This window comes from Cyrtonyx montezumae, unplaced genomic scaffold, assembly GCF_038088225.1.
Source record: "Cyrtonyx montezumae isolate F1298 unplaced genomic scaffold, pur_monq_1.0 scaffold_3, whole genome shotgun sequence".
Taxonomy (NCBI): Eukaryota; Metazoa; Chordata; class Aves; order Galliformes; family Odontophoridae; genus Cyrtonyx; species Cyrtonyx montezumae.
The window spans coordinates 132,819,309-132,835,518 of NW_027072034.1; the positions used below are offsets into that span (position 1 = coordinate 132,819,309).

The following is a 16,210-nucleotide window of genomic DNA, read 5'->3' on the forward strand; positions in this document are numbered from 1 at the left end:
AAAAAACTGATTATGCTCAGTTACAGAGTAACAGCACACTATATTATTTTCACTTCATTGTTCAATATATAGCCCAAGTCGTCTTTTCCTCTATGGATGAAGCTGTGCTGTAAAGGAAGGATTATTCACATTCTCAGGAGCAATACTACAATGCCTATTGCTGCAGCATGTATGTGCTTCACTGGCATTCATGACTTAGTTTCACACAGCTCCTCTGAGGCATGGATTTTGTATTTTTCCCATGTTTCAGGTTCAGAAATGCAATGCAAAATGACTAACATCAAGCTGTGCAGCATAAGCACACTAAGAGCTGCAGTGTCCTTGAGTGTGCTCAAAGTGCTTGTGCAAGAAGTCGTATAATCTCTGGAGACTTTAACTAGTGAACACAAGCCAGATTCAACTGAGGTTTTGAACTATGATATTTCAAAGGCATCTCATATGCCGAAGGTGAATGTTCATAGTGACAGTAGAAGAGATGCTTCCAGTAGATGTTCCCTTTTGCAAAGTTTCATATCTCAGTTTCATATCTTTGGCCACAAGTTGCGCCGGGGAAGATTTAGATTAGATTTGAGGAAACATTTTTTCTCTGAAAGAGTGGTCAGGCACTGGAATGGCCTGCCTAGGGAGGTGGTTGAGGCACCATCCCTAGCGCTGTTCAAGAAGCGTTTAGATGAGGTGCTAAGGGATTTGATTTAGTAGTTGGGTAGGGATGGTGATAGGAGGATGGTTGGACTAGACGATCTTGTAGGTCCTTTCCAACCTAATGTGCCTATGAATCAGCTCTGAAAGATAGAAGATACTTCAATATTTAAAGTAAAAGATGCTCTGCAGTTTTGAGGATAAAAACATATCATTTATCCCACATTTCATGCACAAAGCCAGCAGTACAGATTTAGCTAAAGTACTATTTGGAAAAATAGTGATTAGATGGAATTTCATTGCAAATTGAGAAAGTTTGGAAGAGTTATAAGAAGCTGAAATCAGTCTAAGAAATGTGCAACCTCAGGAATATGGTACTGGCCTATGGACACAGAGATAATCCAAAAGAGAACTTTAAAAGGAGTATACTGTAAGACCAACGAGGAAGGAAGCTATTATAAGAACATATAAGAAAATAATACCTGTCAAGAAATAAGGTCTGTTTTACAGATAGCAATCACAAAGAGTTGTAGTCTGTATTTCTGTGAATATTCTGACTCCAGACTTGCGGCACCATGAAAATATCCTTTTCTTATTTTCCACTGCCAGCTTATATGGAAAAACAGCTTGCTGGTTATACAAAATAGAGGTTATCAGCAATATTGCTAATTAATGGTGTAGTTGCCAACTAAAAAATTAGACCCTGACAAATATGGCCTAATGTTACACAAATATGCTTCATCAATCACAGTTAAAAAAGTATGCAACAGCCAGTATTTTCTTTGGACTAGTAATAAAATCTATTGGCAGTTAGTGTAATTAAAGGCTAGTAAGCAGTCTAAACTTGGGGTTTGTAGTCCTCTACAGGAAAAAAAAGAAGAAAAAGAAAAAAGGATGAAATGTTTTTTTAAATGCCAAAGCTTTGAAATAGTGGTATTTCTGTTTGCTTAGAAGGGGGAGAGTTTACTGGGAGCCCAAGAATCAAAAGGCAAACCCAGGATTGGCGTGGGAGATCTCAGGTCCCTGAGCACAATGAAACTTTTGGACGCCCTCTGATATTTGCCATTCCTGGCACTGATTCAGCTCGCAGCAGCACTGGTATCTTCAGGGTATCTGGTACAGTGACATTTAGAGCTACTATTTCTTAGTTCCACTATCACCCAAAATCTTTGAAGACACTGTAGAACGTGAGTGATCAGGAGAAGTTTGAAGGGCTCTCTTCAAATAAGCAGAGGGATGTACAGACTGTTTTATTTTTTTTTAATTTGTTGAACTCAGATACTTTTAATGATGGCTTGTAATAAATGGGAGCCAAACATTGCAAAGACGATTAAGGAGCTTCAGTAATTATCCAAAAGTCAACAGATTATATTTTTCTAGGTTAAAGAAAAGAAAAACAATCTTGCATAGGAGATCTCAGTTTACTGATTCAATGAAGTTGATCATTGAAATAACTGCTTTTATAATTCTATAAAAATAAAATAAAATAAAAAGAGTCTAATAGTGAGGATGAACCAAATATTTGCCCTAAATGCAGTCAGTTTCCCACATGGCACACAGGAGAATGCTTTGGCTATTTTTTTTTACACTGTCAGAATAATGCTAGTCATCTATTTTTAATCCAGACTCCATAAATCAAGGATACATTGGACAGTAATATTTATTTAAGCAGCACAACATTACTCATTGATACAGAGTACTTATGTTCCATTTATCCTCCACAATTTATCATTAGACTCACTGGATTTACATAGTATCCCCGCAAGATAAGGAACACTGTTAAAAACGGTGATGTATAAAAAAGAAAAATCTGAATATTAAACATATTCTACTACATTGTGATGGAGCTTTTTTAATATTGGTGAAAGAAAGTACAACTAAAAAGTAGAACGTATCACGTGAAGAAAAAATGGCTGTCAGTAGCAGTACTGATAATTGGCTCTGAACCTCTTGTGAACCCATTGATTTCAGTGGTCTTTGGATAAGGCTCAGCAAAAAGCCACATTTTTGTATGGCAGGCAGATTTCATAGAGGTATGGTCTGAATCAGAAACAAAGAACTTTTAGGGAACTGTATAAAGTGGACCATGAAGCAGAAGTAAATAATATTTGCACAGTCAAAGGAAGAAGTATAGCAATTGCATTCATTCACATTAAATCCAGTTCAGTGAGTTTCATTTAAGGAAGCTTGAAATAAAAAATAAAAGAAAATAAGAATCAGAAACAAAAAGAGATTCTTCATGGTCTGGGTTGCACATCTAAGATGAGCCCTGCAGGCAATGGTACGTCCTTGATTCTTGGCATTTGACCAACTCTTTGTATTTCATATGGGTTTCAGTAATTACAAACCCTCGAGAGTTTGTAACTTCCCTTTCCTAGTACACCTGTCTGTCTCCCTAATATGCTTCTAGAACACTGAAGGCCCATGATGTACTGTGTGCAAACACTTTGTCTGTTCAAGACTCCTCATGAACAGGTGTAAGAGCTTCTGTTACCGTCAGAACTTCATCTCAAGTACAAGAGGTTTCCCTTGTTAATGAATCAGTGAAAGCCTCCTGACGAGGCAGCTGCTCTACAGAAAGAAGCACACTAATGCCTGAGGTAGATTATAAATGCAAGTGCAAAACTGCAGTCTTGAACCTCTTCATAGTTTCATAAGTATTAAAGCTCTTTAAATACCTCAGATTTTTAGGTTTTATCAGGATTGTTTGAATTGGATGTTATGCAATTATCCATGTGATTTAATCATCAGTGCTGATTTAATCAGCAGCAAATAGAGTAAATCTCTCTTTTCCACCAATACGCATTTGATTTCTCTGGCCTTGTTTTCAGCTCTGACAGAGAAGAGAACCTGACCAGATCCCAGGACAGCCTGGAGACAGGTTCAGGGTATCCTTTAAGGAACTGAGCCACATACATGCATGCTGTGAGGAGAAACTTGAACGAGTGTCTTATTTTATCACTTCTCCAGCAGTGACTAGAAAGGGATGAAGCATAATATCATCTAATGCCTACCTAGAAGAGGGCACTACTGGCTTCAAACACTAACCAGATTGCGCTACTATCAGCAGTGTCAAGATAAAAGATACTTTCCAACGCATGGCATGCCTTACCTAGATATTAGGCATTTTGTGGACAATTTTGCTTCTTGAGGAGGGACAGTTTATCTTGTGCTACTTATAGTCTACCCTGCTCCAGAAGCATTCTCTTTCTTTCTAGGAGATCTTTGCTGTCCTGCAGAGACAGCAGAGACCTAAATAGGATGATGTGGAAGCACATTTTGCATTATGCTCTATTGGCCTAAGGAGCCTTCCTTTTCTCTTATGCTTTGAATAGTTACATTTGTTACAGGGCATTTCCTAAGATATCGTAGGAGATTGCAGAGCAGAGAAGAGAGGAGAGCAGGGGCAGGGAGAAGGGAAGAAAAGGGTTCTGCCAGAATGTTACTTTATACATCACCAGATACCAGTCCCATTTATATTATGGTGTCACAAACTGTGCTGTTAGAGTATCTTGTCCAGGCACACCATGGAACACCCATTCAAAATTTAATTGCAACAGAGAAACAAATTAAGCACACAGAATCAAAGGCTTACTTTGCCCAATCACTGACATATTGTCTCATCTTTCATATTTAGGTACCTATGTTTTCAACCAGCAGTCAGCTCTATGCCTACAAACAACTGCTGTTCCTGTCCATCCTAATTGCTTCAGAAACTCTCTTGCCAGGCTCTGCTTTATCAGGAGACTGAAAGAAATACTAACAGATCCCAGAGGAAGAATTGCACCTTTTTCAGTATGGTTCAGACATGCAAGCGTGTTTCAAAATTGGAATAGAAAATACAGAGTGTTTTTCCCCCGTTTAGTATGTCACTTTTTGATCATGTTTGTATGCAAACACACTGCAACACTGAACTAGCACTAGACTTTGTCTTCCACTACATTTATAAGTCCTGAATGAAATCTGGCCTGCTTTCTGTGTTGGACTGTGGTCTGACTGATCAGATCAATTGGGGCTTCTTGAAAACAGCATTTACCTTATCTTGAGAAGAACCATGAGTCTGAGCTGTGAACATCTTGGAGCAAAAAGTTTTGCTCTGCAGAGTAAAATTACCAATGGAAATAATTTTACTTATTAGATAACTAAATGTTAAAAGTCTCACTTCACTATTTCAGAATTTCAATTGCAAAATATTTAAATTGATTACTGAAGAAAGGACATTTTTTCCACAAAATATTTAAAATCAGGGTTTAGATTTCTATATTACCATTGCTGCTGTTACATCAGAAAGCATTTTACTCAGGATATAGCTTTAAAAGTAGTTAAGTAAATGCTATGTAGGCAGTGAAATGTCATCCGTCAGTATTAAACAATTGCACACAGAAAGCTCACACACTTTGATGACATCTTTTCAATCCTCTACTGTGTTGTGCAAGGGCTTCCACATCCAGAATAGGGACTGAGCTGGGGATGACAGACCTCTTTATCTTCTTCATTTCAGAAAAAGAGAAAACAATTGACTGTGTACTCAAAGAGCGAGGAAGAAAGAGGGAAAGAAAGAAATTTGTTAGAAAAACCACCAATGATACTATGAAATCTCAAGTTCTAATTCTCATGACTCACACTAACTATTCTACCCAGGCTGGCCAGAAGACAAAGCATGTTATAATTATGTGGCTGAGACTGAAATGCTCTTACAGCCTATGCAACTAGCCTAATGGACTCCACAAAAACCCACCAAGGGCACTAGACCTCACAACCAAAGACCAGAGATATTACAAATGGCAAAGCTTTTGTCCAGCGAAAATACAGTGCTTAAAAATTGCTGCTCCCTAAAATGATTGCTCTGCTGAAAGCTCCAGAAGAGTGACATCAGTTAGTGGTCACCCATGACAGTTTACTTCCCTCTGCCATTTCCTATCGCTTCAGCCTTAGCATTAAAAGGTTTTCTTTCCTTACATAAAATTCCAGTTGAAAAGAATGGGCAAGGGAAATTTTTTCTAAAACTAAAGTTCTCATTCCATGAGTAAGAAAATTCTTTGAAGAACTTACTCAGACTAGATCAGTCTTCCTGATTAGTTTTTCTGTGTTTTTTTTTTCTTTTTTTTTTCTCCGCCTTAACTATCTACTCTGTGCTAAAATGAAAATTTGTCTGTACTAGATGTGTGTAAAAATATCTAACATACATTGTGTTGGACAGTGAGTTCACTGCAAGGCCACCTAGAGTGTCCTTAAATGGTAAGCTGAAAAAGAAAAAAGCAAGAGGATGTATTTTCTAAGCACAGAAATGCAGAATAGAAGCACAAATCTAGAAACGAGATCTAAAAAGTCTCATTTCTTTCACTCACTCAAACTTTCCATTTTTTTTTGTCCTTGTTTCTAGTTTTAATGACTTCATTTACTTCTCCCTGTAATTATCTTGCCTTTCTCCATACCAGTCTCTGTCCTTGTTCCAATCTTCAATATGCCAGTTTCTCCTTCTCCCCAACTCACTTTCCCTCCTCTTTTTCATCAGCTCCTTCTCCATTTCATGTCACATTTTCCGTTCTTCCTTTGCTAGCAAGGAGCTATGGGCTAAGCTCTCCTCCCTGCCTCAGAAGGGAGGAGCACACACAAAGACAAAGCCTCTTGTAGGAAGGAGGGGAAGACTGGAGGAATCCAGACACTGCTGCTTCCATTCAAGAGCTTGCTTCTTGGAAATTCTTTTTTTTTTTTTCCTTCTTATACGTCAGGAGAAGGGAGCAATAGATCCCTCGTGGAGCTCCCAAATCACAGGCACAAGAAAAAAAACCACCAAAACATCATCTTCTAGCAAAAGGCAAACAAAATGTATATGTTTTCCCTTGAACCTTTAGACAACATTATACAGACAAATTCACTGAAGAAAATTACCAGTTTTCTGCCTATTTTCAAATCACTCCTTTACTCTTTTTCTTTGGATTAGCTTATTACCCAGCACATACAGCCACCAAGTACTCACACTGCCATCTCAAGTCCTAGATTTCCCAGCGAAGAACTCAGAAAAGATACAATATCAATCAATTTTCATTTCTTTCACTTTTTTTCCTTTCTGATGATTTGAAAAAGAGGTCTTAAAAAGCTGCTTCTAGTAACTTAAGTTGCAAGCCTGACCATCTGCTTGTTTAGAGATAGCAGAAATCCTAATCAAACTATGGTGGTTTTTTTTTGATTGCTTTGTTTTTTGGCAGTTGATTAGGACTGCGTTAAATTTAGGATATTAATAAAGAATAATGACAATACAAAATTGTGCTGTTCTGTTTCTCTGAAGTCACTGACATTATATGACCCAAATACAGTTTACACAGGTCCACAACCATTGAGTAATTCAGAATATTTTCTCCTTTGTTTTTCATTATAGGGAAGAGTGCTTGTCTTTTTGGTTTGTGCTTCTTAAGTGAAATTTCTACAGGTTACAGTCACTGGCAATTTACTGGGGTGCCGCCAGAGGCTGAAGAATAAACCTTGCCTTCAAAACAGCACACCTCTTGGCTGGATTCTATTGTAATCATCTGTTAAACACTATTACTTTTTTTTTTTTTTTTTCCTGAGCTCATCAGTACAGAGCTGTTGAAAATAGCTTGACATTTCTCCTTTGCCTCCTGACATTAATCATCGTTAATTAAGTGACAATAAAGTTCGGGCTAATGCAAACAGGCATTAATTCTTGTCATCTCCCTGTTCTCAGGAGTCCTGAAAGTTGGACAAGCAAAGAGAAACAACACTGAAAATGTATCCTAAGAAAAAAAAAAACAACATTCAATTAACATCAGCATTGGAGGTCTTGTCAGAGATCTGTTATAACGTATGCCACAGTTTTTACCAATAACAGCATGTCAGAAAACTCCTGTATCTACTCAGATGTAAGTCTGAGGTCTACTTTTACAAGCGTGGGGATACAAGCTTCCATAGCCTTTCTGCAGAATGAATGACAGCAGATGTGGGCAAAACTTGGTTCATTTTCCTAGAAACTCTCCTCAAAAACACTGATGTACTTCTTCTCTTCTCAAATGTAGGAAGCTAAATCAAGGGTGTTCAAGAGTGAGTAATATTTCCTGAGTGGCAAGGAACTGATTTGGAAAGAAATGTTTAAACAGTTTTATTTTTTTCTCATGTGAGTTGAAGAAGAATAATTATTTAAAATATCAGCTTAGAAAATCCAAATAACTTGCACTAGATGAAACTTGAAAAATCTCAAAGGCCTCTAGATCCACCACCTGCCAGCTACAGGACAACTTCCATTAGGCCAACTTTCCCAAAGCTCCATTCTACTTGGTCTTAAGTATCTCCAGGGATAAGCTATCCACAGCTTCTCTGGACGATCTGTTTCAATACCTCACCACTCTCATAAAGATATGCTTCCTTATATATAATATTAGTCTAACTTTTTTTTGTGTGTATAAAACCGTCACACCTCCTCCTGTCACTTGATGAAGAGTTCCTCTCCACCTTTCCTGTAGGCCTCTTTAAATACTGGAAGGCAGCTATAAGGTCATTCCAGAGCCTTCTCTAGGCTAAATGGCTCAAACTTTCTCAGCCTGTCTTTGTAGTACAGGTGCCCCAGCCCTCTGACAATCTCTATGGCCCTTCTTTGGACATGATCCAACAACTCTACTTTTTTCTTGCGTGGGGGGCCTCGGATCTGGATGCAGTAATCCAGGTGAGGCCCCACAAGAGCAGAGTAGAGGGCAACGATCACCTCCCTCAGCCTTCTGGCCATGCTTATTTTAATGCAGCCTAGGATACAGTTGGCCTTCTGGGTTGTACACACACAACGCTGGCCAGCATCAAGCTTTCCATCTGTCAGTACCCCCACGTTCTTTTCCATAGGACTGTTCTTTATCTAATCCTTGCTCAGCGTGTACTGATGTTTGAGATCATCTCAGCTCAGGTGTAGGACCTTGCACTTGGGCCTTGTTGAATTGCATATTGTTCACATGGGCCCACCTGTTTGAGTCTGTCAAAATACTTCTGGGTGGTATCCTTTCCCTCCAGCACAGTGATGACATTACCTATTTCACCTAAAGAAATTACAGCTTTATTTCTAGATACAAGGCCCACACAGTATCTCTGGCTCTAAATCTGTTCTCCATGGCTTCACCTCATCCCAAAATTTTGCCACCACAAAACCAAACATGCTTCATCACTTACTAGCCAGTCTCACAATATTGCTGCCACTGCTCCTTCAAAGTTTGCTACTGCTGTATTCCCACTGCAGTCATAGAAATATAGAGTCTCTTGAGTTGGAAGGGACCTGTAAAGGTCATCCAGTATAAATCTCCTGCAATGAACAGTCACCCACCATTCACTATCTCTGGGGGCTGACTTCTGGAAACCTTCACAGCACATCTGCCTGCTGGCCTCAGGCTTTGTAGGACTTTCCACATGGAGAAAGTGCTAGAAACTGGTTTCAGCTGCCTTTCTTTACTACCATATGGTACACTGGAGACATTTGTCTTGCTCACAGGTGATCATACTAGATAGATATCAAACCATGAACCAGTTTCCTGAACATTAATTGAGACTTTTTTTCCCCAGTAAAAGACACACATACATGGCATCAACTATCCAGTCATCTCCCCTTTCTTTCTGACACATCCTCAGAAAGAGTTTCTATACGTCACTTTGATCACTTCTACTGAGATATTTCAAATGCTTCTCAGAGTTGATTCAGAAGCTGCAACTACAGTACCCACCACGTTCCCTCTACAGTACCTTCTATCCCATCAGATCTTACATGAGAGTGAAGGATGGAGTAGGGCCAGTGGCACAGCCACAGGAGCTTCAGTACACGCTCTGAGGTGCCCCTTGTGAAGCTCTCAAGGGCCAGTTGGACAGACCTCCACTTCCATAAAGAAGCATACAAGTCCCTGCATCTCTTCCTCCAAGTACCATATCCTGGGGTCCTCACCATTTCAGAGCACTTGAGATTGCTTCAGTTCAGGTAAGGACCTTGTACCTGGCCTTGTTGAATTGCAAGTTGCATCATATTCCTTTCTGAACAATACCAGATAACTAGGATAAGAGCATTGGGTAGTATCTCTTGTGCAAGCTGTGTGGTTACTTACAGGGTGTGCAAGGCATAAGACACTAGTGGTGTTTGGCTGCACTCTGCACTATGGAGGCAGGCAAGATATTCTGGGGCAAAGTACATTCAGTATAGACAGAGCTGGTGACTGAAATCACATAACACAAATACACAGTACTCTCACTGATTCTGAATGAACTTTCAAAGTTACATTCTTTGTATGTTCTCTACCATTTTAATGAACATGAGGATAACTTGTATTGGAAAAGTGTCTTCAAAATGAAGTCATGGAAGGCCATGTACCACAAAGAAATGGTACCCACAGCATTTCAAGTTTCTCAGAGCAATAATTTTATTAAATCTTTTAATTTGGGCACTATTTTACATACTGTGCTTTACACATCAGTGTTGACAGGTGGAAAAGCAGGCTTATGTTGCAGTCACAGGAAGAGAACTTGAATTATTTACTAGGGGAAATTTTTTCAGTCTGGGAATCATATTCAAATCAGGAAAATTAAAAATCTGAACTACTGCACAGAGCAAAGGCTATAAACCTAAGATCTCCCATCCCTATTTTTTTTTTTTATGTGGCTAAAGGACATTTGTATTCAGTAGATCACAAAAATAATTCATACACAAGAGGATGCAGGAGGACTTGTTTTCCCCTGCTTTGGCTCTCTTAGCATTAATATACACTAAATACATGTTTTGATACAGAAACTGTACTTGCCCTGTGAATAACTTGTCGCTATTCTATTTTTGGCACATATTAGCTTTCATGCCTCTGTTACTTGTAGGCTAAAAAAGTGTAATAATACTGCAGACATTTTAGAGCTTGCTTCAGTATAAGCTTCCAGGGAGCAATGACTCAGCTGCTTTCCTCCTCTCATTGCTCTGTAGAGCACATGCGTCTAGTAGGAATGGTGAAGGGCAAAATGAATGGGAAAAGCAGATAAAACACATGTTGCTTTGTAGACATATTTATGCTACTGTTGCACATAGATAAATTTGTTCATGACTGCCTATGTTTTCCATTTATGCCCACTCAAGCAATTTGTTTTAAAGACATATTAAGAAATAGCAATCCATTCATATGTTGATATTACAGCAACATTTATAGAAAAGATAGATTTCATATTTTTTCTGTAAAATATCCTATGGATAATTCCCTTCTCCCCAAAATACTGGTGTTTACTCCTTCAGAGGAACAACTAGTCTTTAATAGAAGAAGAACCTTGGCCCTCATATCCTGGCTCCCAGAATGAGGTCATGAGCAATCCCTCTCCTTTGGATGTGGAACCAGGTCTAATTTCCCCAACTTTCAGATCTAGATTGGACAGAGAACCTCATGAACACAGCTAGATTCATGCGCTATAGCTTTTGTCTGTCATGTCAAACAGCTAAAAGAAATAAAATTTGTCTCCTTGTTTTTAATGTTGTACAACAGTTCTGCGCTTACTTTGGTGAATCTTTCCTCTAGCAGATGCACTGAGTTCACAAAGAAATTAAAAGCAGCCAAATATCAGACATCATTGAAGTGATGTGAGTGAGAATCACTTTGGAGGGAGAAGGCCATGGCAAGAGGAGAAAACAGCTCATTTTTACCTTCTAGATGCTAGACCCAAGGTGGAGATCGCAACACTGGCTTTACGCCTTGAAAAACTTGAGAAGTGGACAAATAACTCCAAAGAGGTTCACCAAGGATTATTTTCATAAAGACAACCCCATCTCACCAGGTAAAAGCCATTTTTCATCTGTTAAAAGTCAGAGGGAGAATTTAAGAAACATAGAATTAAAATTTACATAATTTCCTTCCTTGTGCTTTCTCATATATACGTTCAACAAAGCTCATTAGTACTTGCAGGGTGACTTGCTTTAAAAATATTACAAGAGTAATCAATTACGACTGCTAACTATTAGATAAGGAGGTGACACTTGGGAGCAATTTGGTTTGCTGAGTTCATTTGAACAGAATGCATTTGAACACAACGTAACGTCATTGACCTTTCCAAGAAAATAAGAGGTTAGTGTCATAGAAAAGGAGACTGTATTTTGGAAATAAATATCCAGATCAAAGATTTAAGGGCTGTATTACTAGGCAACTGATCATGCATTCCTAAAATGATCCTGATTTTGCCACTGCATTTGTGCAGAATGTGATATTTAGGCTGCCAAATAGTCAACAGCCAGAGCTGTTGACACTAGCTCTGAATGCTAAGGCAAAAAAAAAAAAAAAGTAAAAATAAAAATCTGAAAACATGAACCTCTGTATATTCAAAGACATCCAAGTAAGTATCTTTAATTAAATCTCATCATGTTTAGACTTGCAGCACTGCTCACACACATACACAAAAAAAAGACAAAAGATGCATTTCCATTTTAGAGAAGTGAATACATGACAAGACTGAATAACTAAAATTAAGACACTCAAATATGAAATAAAATGGTAATATACACAGTTTTACCTCAGAAGGCATTTCACTTTTCAGTCCTAGCTGGAGAATCCAGACTAGTGCAAGAAGTGCTAGAATAATTTGTCTTATGTAGTCGGATGGTCAGGAAGCTGGGACAACATCACCTAACTCCAAAATCTAGGATTTTAAAGTTTACCCTGATTGGTTTCTTGGCTACTATCAGCAAGACAACAGATGTTCATCATCTGTGTTAGTTGGTAATCAATCAGTATTTTCATATCTCAGCTGTAATTACAGCTGGGTCTCTCTCCATACTCTTGTAACCTGAAAGGTTCTGCTGTCACACAGGCTTCTACAGGGACCTAGTCTCTGCACAAGTTTCTCCCTCTATTACTGAAATTCATTGCAGAATCTTTTTCTCAGACTAACAGGCATTTCTTGATTTAAAAAAATAAATGTATCTCTTCAGAAGTTTTCATCCTTCCTAACATAAATGTGACCAGTGTTGGCCTTTTCCCTACCAGCTTCTCATCCTACTTGGAAAATGGCCTTGCAGCAGGGGGCTATGCACCAATGCTTTCTGGGGATCAGCTCCTGTCCCTACAGAGTCATCCCCGGGGCACTGTGCAACCTTTGTATCTCCTCAAGGAACAGTCAAGCTCAAATTCTGTGGCAGTTAAAGAGGAATTCAGGTGGCCCAGCCCAAGGCTCTCCTCCCAAATGAAGTCCCTGTCTCTACTTCATACCTTGCTCAAGCTGCCCAGGAGATCCTCCTGCCAGCTCCCAGTATTACCCAGGTGGGTAACTACAGCCTAATGCTCCCTCAAGGATCCAAAACAATTTTACTTAATCTCTACTTTTTTTTTTTTTTTTTTTTTTTTGTGAGAGGGGTGGGGGGTGGCTTGTATTATTATTATTGTTTTTTAATCAGAGAGAACCCTTCACAAGACCTTCAGCTTTCTTGGCATCCCTCTGTTTTGACTCAAAGGCCATGCCTTTTTTCCCGTGGCAGTCCTTCCCAGCACTTTTCTGCTTCTGCTTTTGTGCCAGGATAGCTTGCAGGAATGGGGCCTATATGAGGATATAATCGCTTGGGAAAAGAATGTAATTAAAAGCAACATATAAAGCAATTATAAAAAAAAATCTTCTGAGGGTGCTCAGCTGACACAGTGAGAACCTTTGTGAGAATGTTTAATTGTTTGTGTTATTAAGTGCAGACAGGTTGGTTTTAATTCAAAATAAACATGGGAATTAAATAAAAAACAGTATCAGTAAACATTATAGCTACATAGTTTAAAAAATGAAAACATGTAGGAAAAAGATATTAAAGCTTTCCAAAAAATGGGAAAGACTTGTTGGATTAAACAGATTAAAACAAAATAAATCCAGTTTTATGCCAACTACAATGTAAGGATCTAGATGTAATACTGACGTAGTTGCCTTGACTTTTCCACATTTTTAATCTTGTTTTTCCAGTTACATCTGTAGCAAAACATATTGTCTTTGATGATATCAAATGCCTATCATGTAAAACACTTCACAGCTGAATTAAAATTTGTAATATTTCCTACATTCCTGTCTGCTTGTCATCTTGTTTTATAAATGTTACTGTATTAGCATACTAATGTAAAGCTTTTGTTTCTTTTCAAAGATTGTATTTACTTGTTTTGCTGTTCAATGAAAATGTACTATCAATCGTTTATAGATAGAGTTTTGTGAGGTAATGGATGAATTGATCAGAAAAAAAAAGAAAGCTATTCAATTCTATAGATAGCCAGCAAGAAAGTCCAGTCAACTGCAAAAAAAAAAAAAAAGAGAAAAAACAACAAGAAAACTCTTTCTATTAGAGCTGTTATGAGATATCAGGAGCTCTGAATTTCTCAGCTTTGCTCAAACCTATAGAGAAAAATGACTCCATCCACTCAAAGCAAAATATTTAGTATCTAGTATATTATTATGTTTCCCATATTTGACCAGTTTCTTTTATAATATCTGATCCTAAATTCTTGTATTTTTTCCCTTTGTGATCTTAGTGCCAAAGCATACATTCAGGCAGTGCCTAAGCCAAGCCAGCACACAACTTTTCTTTTGTGTCTAAACTGCACTGGGAGGAGGAAATAAAGGGTGCCATGAGGACAGCACTGACGCTTGAGCTACTGTGTAGAACTGCAAACACAATACTCTAATAAGTAAATCCTGCTGACAGGGTAGAAATCAAAGCTCATTAGCACGAAGGAGGGAAGATGAGCATTTTAATGTCTCTGGATTCTATCCAGCGTGATTAACAGCACATGCAGCATATTGTTCACCTAAAGCCATAAATCACACTAACAAGTGTCATATTACACACAGATCCAGAAAATCCAAAAATGAAAGTGAGTAATGGCTTAGAAAAATTATGGGATATCACATTTTTCATGTAGCCAACTGGAAACTAAACCTGGTGCTGAAAACACCTTCAAATTCTATGACAAAGAATAGTCTTCATAAATATGTCTGAAGGAGTCCATTTACCTGAATAAACTACATTGCAGTAATGCCTGTGGGCCCAATCCTACCAAGACAAAAAAATAAAGAGGCAGTCAATAATATTCCTGGGAGAAATAATAATAATAAAAATAACTCACGTGCATTACTCTGTTTTTGGTATACGTTTTGATAGGAGTCTTATTCAAATGTTTAAGGAGAGAATAATAGTGACCCTCAGGTTCAAAAGGCATCAGAGGCAATACCACAGGCATTAGACAGTACCACATCCACTCCATTACTTTTTATTTTAACCACTCAATGTGCTGCTGGAAGAAGCAGATCTCTTGCACTATCTGATACAACTATCTGACAACCATCTTCCAGTAGTAAAAAATGCAGAGTGTTAAATACAATTAACTGGTACATTTTATTATACTTTGTTGGTCTTTTTAAAGCTCTCAGTCCTGCCAGCTCCTAGTATTACCCAGGGAATTAGCTGTGCATATCACACAGCTGAGAGAGCCATCAGTTTTAAACTCCAGACACTCAAATGACAGACAAGGAAAACTTAGTTCTGATAAAATTTGCTTCCTAAAATCTTTCAGACTGTATCAACAGTGACACAAAAAGAGATCAGAAACATCATTCCAGGACAGCTTAGTTGTTCCTTAGGGACAGGAAGGATTGCACAGTCAGAGCCACCCCTTACAACCCCTCTCTTTGTAAGAGACTTACCTAAGTCCTGGTCTGGCTTCACTATCATACCCAATCCAGGCAAATCCCCTTCCCAAGAGGGATCATGCTGTACTGCAGGTGTTCTCTGCTTGCATGGAAAATTTCTCAATGATCTGGGCTTGGCTGGGTGTGGAGGAGGGCACAGGCCTCTCTTGAGGAGCAACCTGATATAGTACTAAATGGATTTGGCACTGGCCAGATGTGAAGAGTGGCTCTTTCTGTAATTATCATTTCAAGCTGTGGGCCAGGAGAAGTGGGCTCTTGCTGCCACTTTCCATCATGGAAAACTTCTGCAAAAAAAGAGCTATTAAAATGTGTCTGCTGCCAGCCTGCCCGTTCCTCAGCAATGGCAGAAGGAGATTCCACTGAGAGGAGCCCTCTGCCCACGCCTCAGCTGAGTCCTTAGCTACCATGCTCCACTACACTTTCTTTTCTGTTCCCACATCCCCTATGTTCCTGTCAAGTAGGGCTTTGGTTTGTCAGGAGGACTACAGCATGTCCAACATTAGGTGTTATACTGAGGTACATGGTTTAATGGGAAATGTTGGTGATAGGTGGACTGTTGGACTGGACGTTTCTAGAGGTCTTTTCCACCCTTGGTAATTCTGTGATTCTATGATTTTCCTGGCCTTCTTTTGAGATGTTTTACTGGCTGGTGGTAAGACCGTTCCCTTGAGATTATCCAGCTGCATCTTCTAAGGGAAACTGCAGCTCAGAGCCCATTTGAGGAACAAGCTGGTACCACCAGCACTACCTTGGCATTTCTGCCCCTGTGGTAGCAGACCACTGCTCCAGGGATGGATGGGAAGGTTTTCCTGTTCTGTGGACAGAGGAGTTGAAGGTAGCCCTAAAGCAAGCCCTCTGGGTCCAAAATGCACTGGGGATTCAGGTGCACATCTATACCTAC

At 38.9% G+C, this 16,210-nt stretch overlaps 1 protein-coding gene across 2 annotated transcripts in view; it reads right to left on the reverse strand.

Annotated features, from left to right (window-relative positions):
* The window catches only part of PDZRN4 (PDZ domain containing ring finger 4), a 277,155-nt gene extending 261,763 nt beyond the window's left edge, over positions 1 to 15,392 (reverse strand). The window contains exons 1-3 of one of the 2 annotated variants that reach the window (XM_065743429.1): positions 15,304 to 15,356; positions 14,614 to 14,653; positions 11,291 to 11,439 (exon numbers count right to left, since the gene is read on the reverse strand). The gene's annotated coding sequence lies outside the window, so the exon portion shown is untranslated. Of the gene's footprint in view, positions 1 to 11,290; positions 11,440 to 14,613; positions 14,654 to 15,303 lie in introns of both variants that reach the window. The other variant, XM_065743428.1, reaches the window with a different exon arrangement.
* Positions 15,393 to 16,210: the final 818 nt, after the last annotated feature.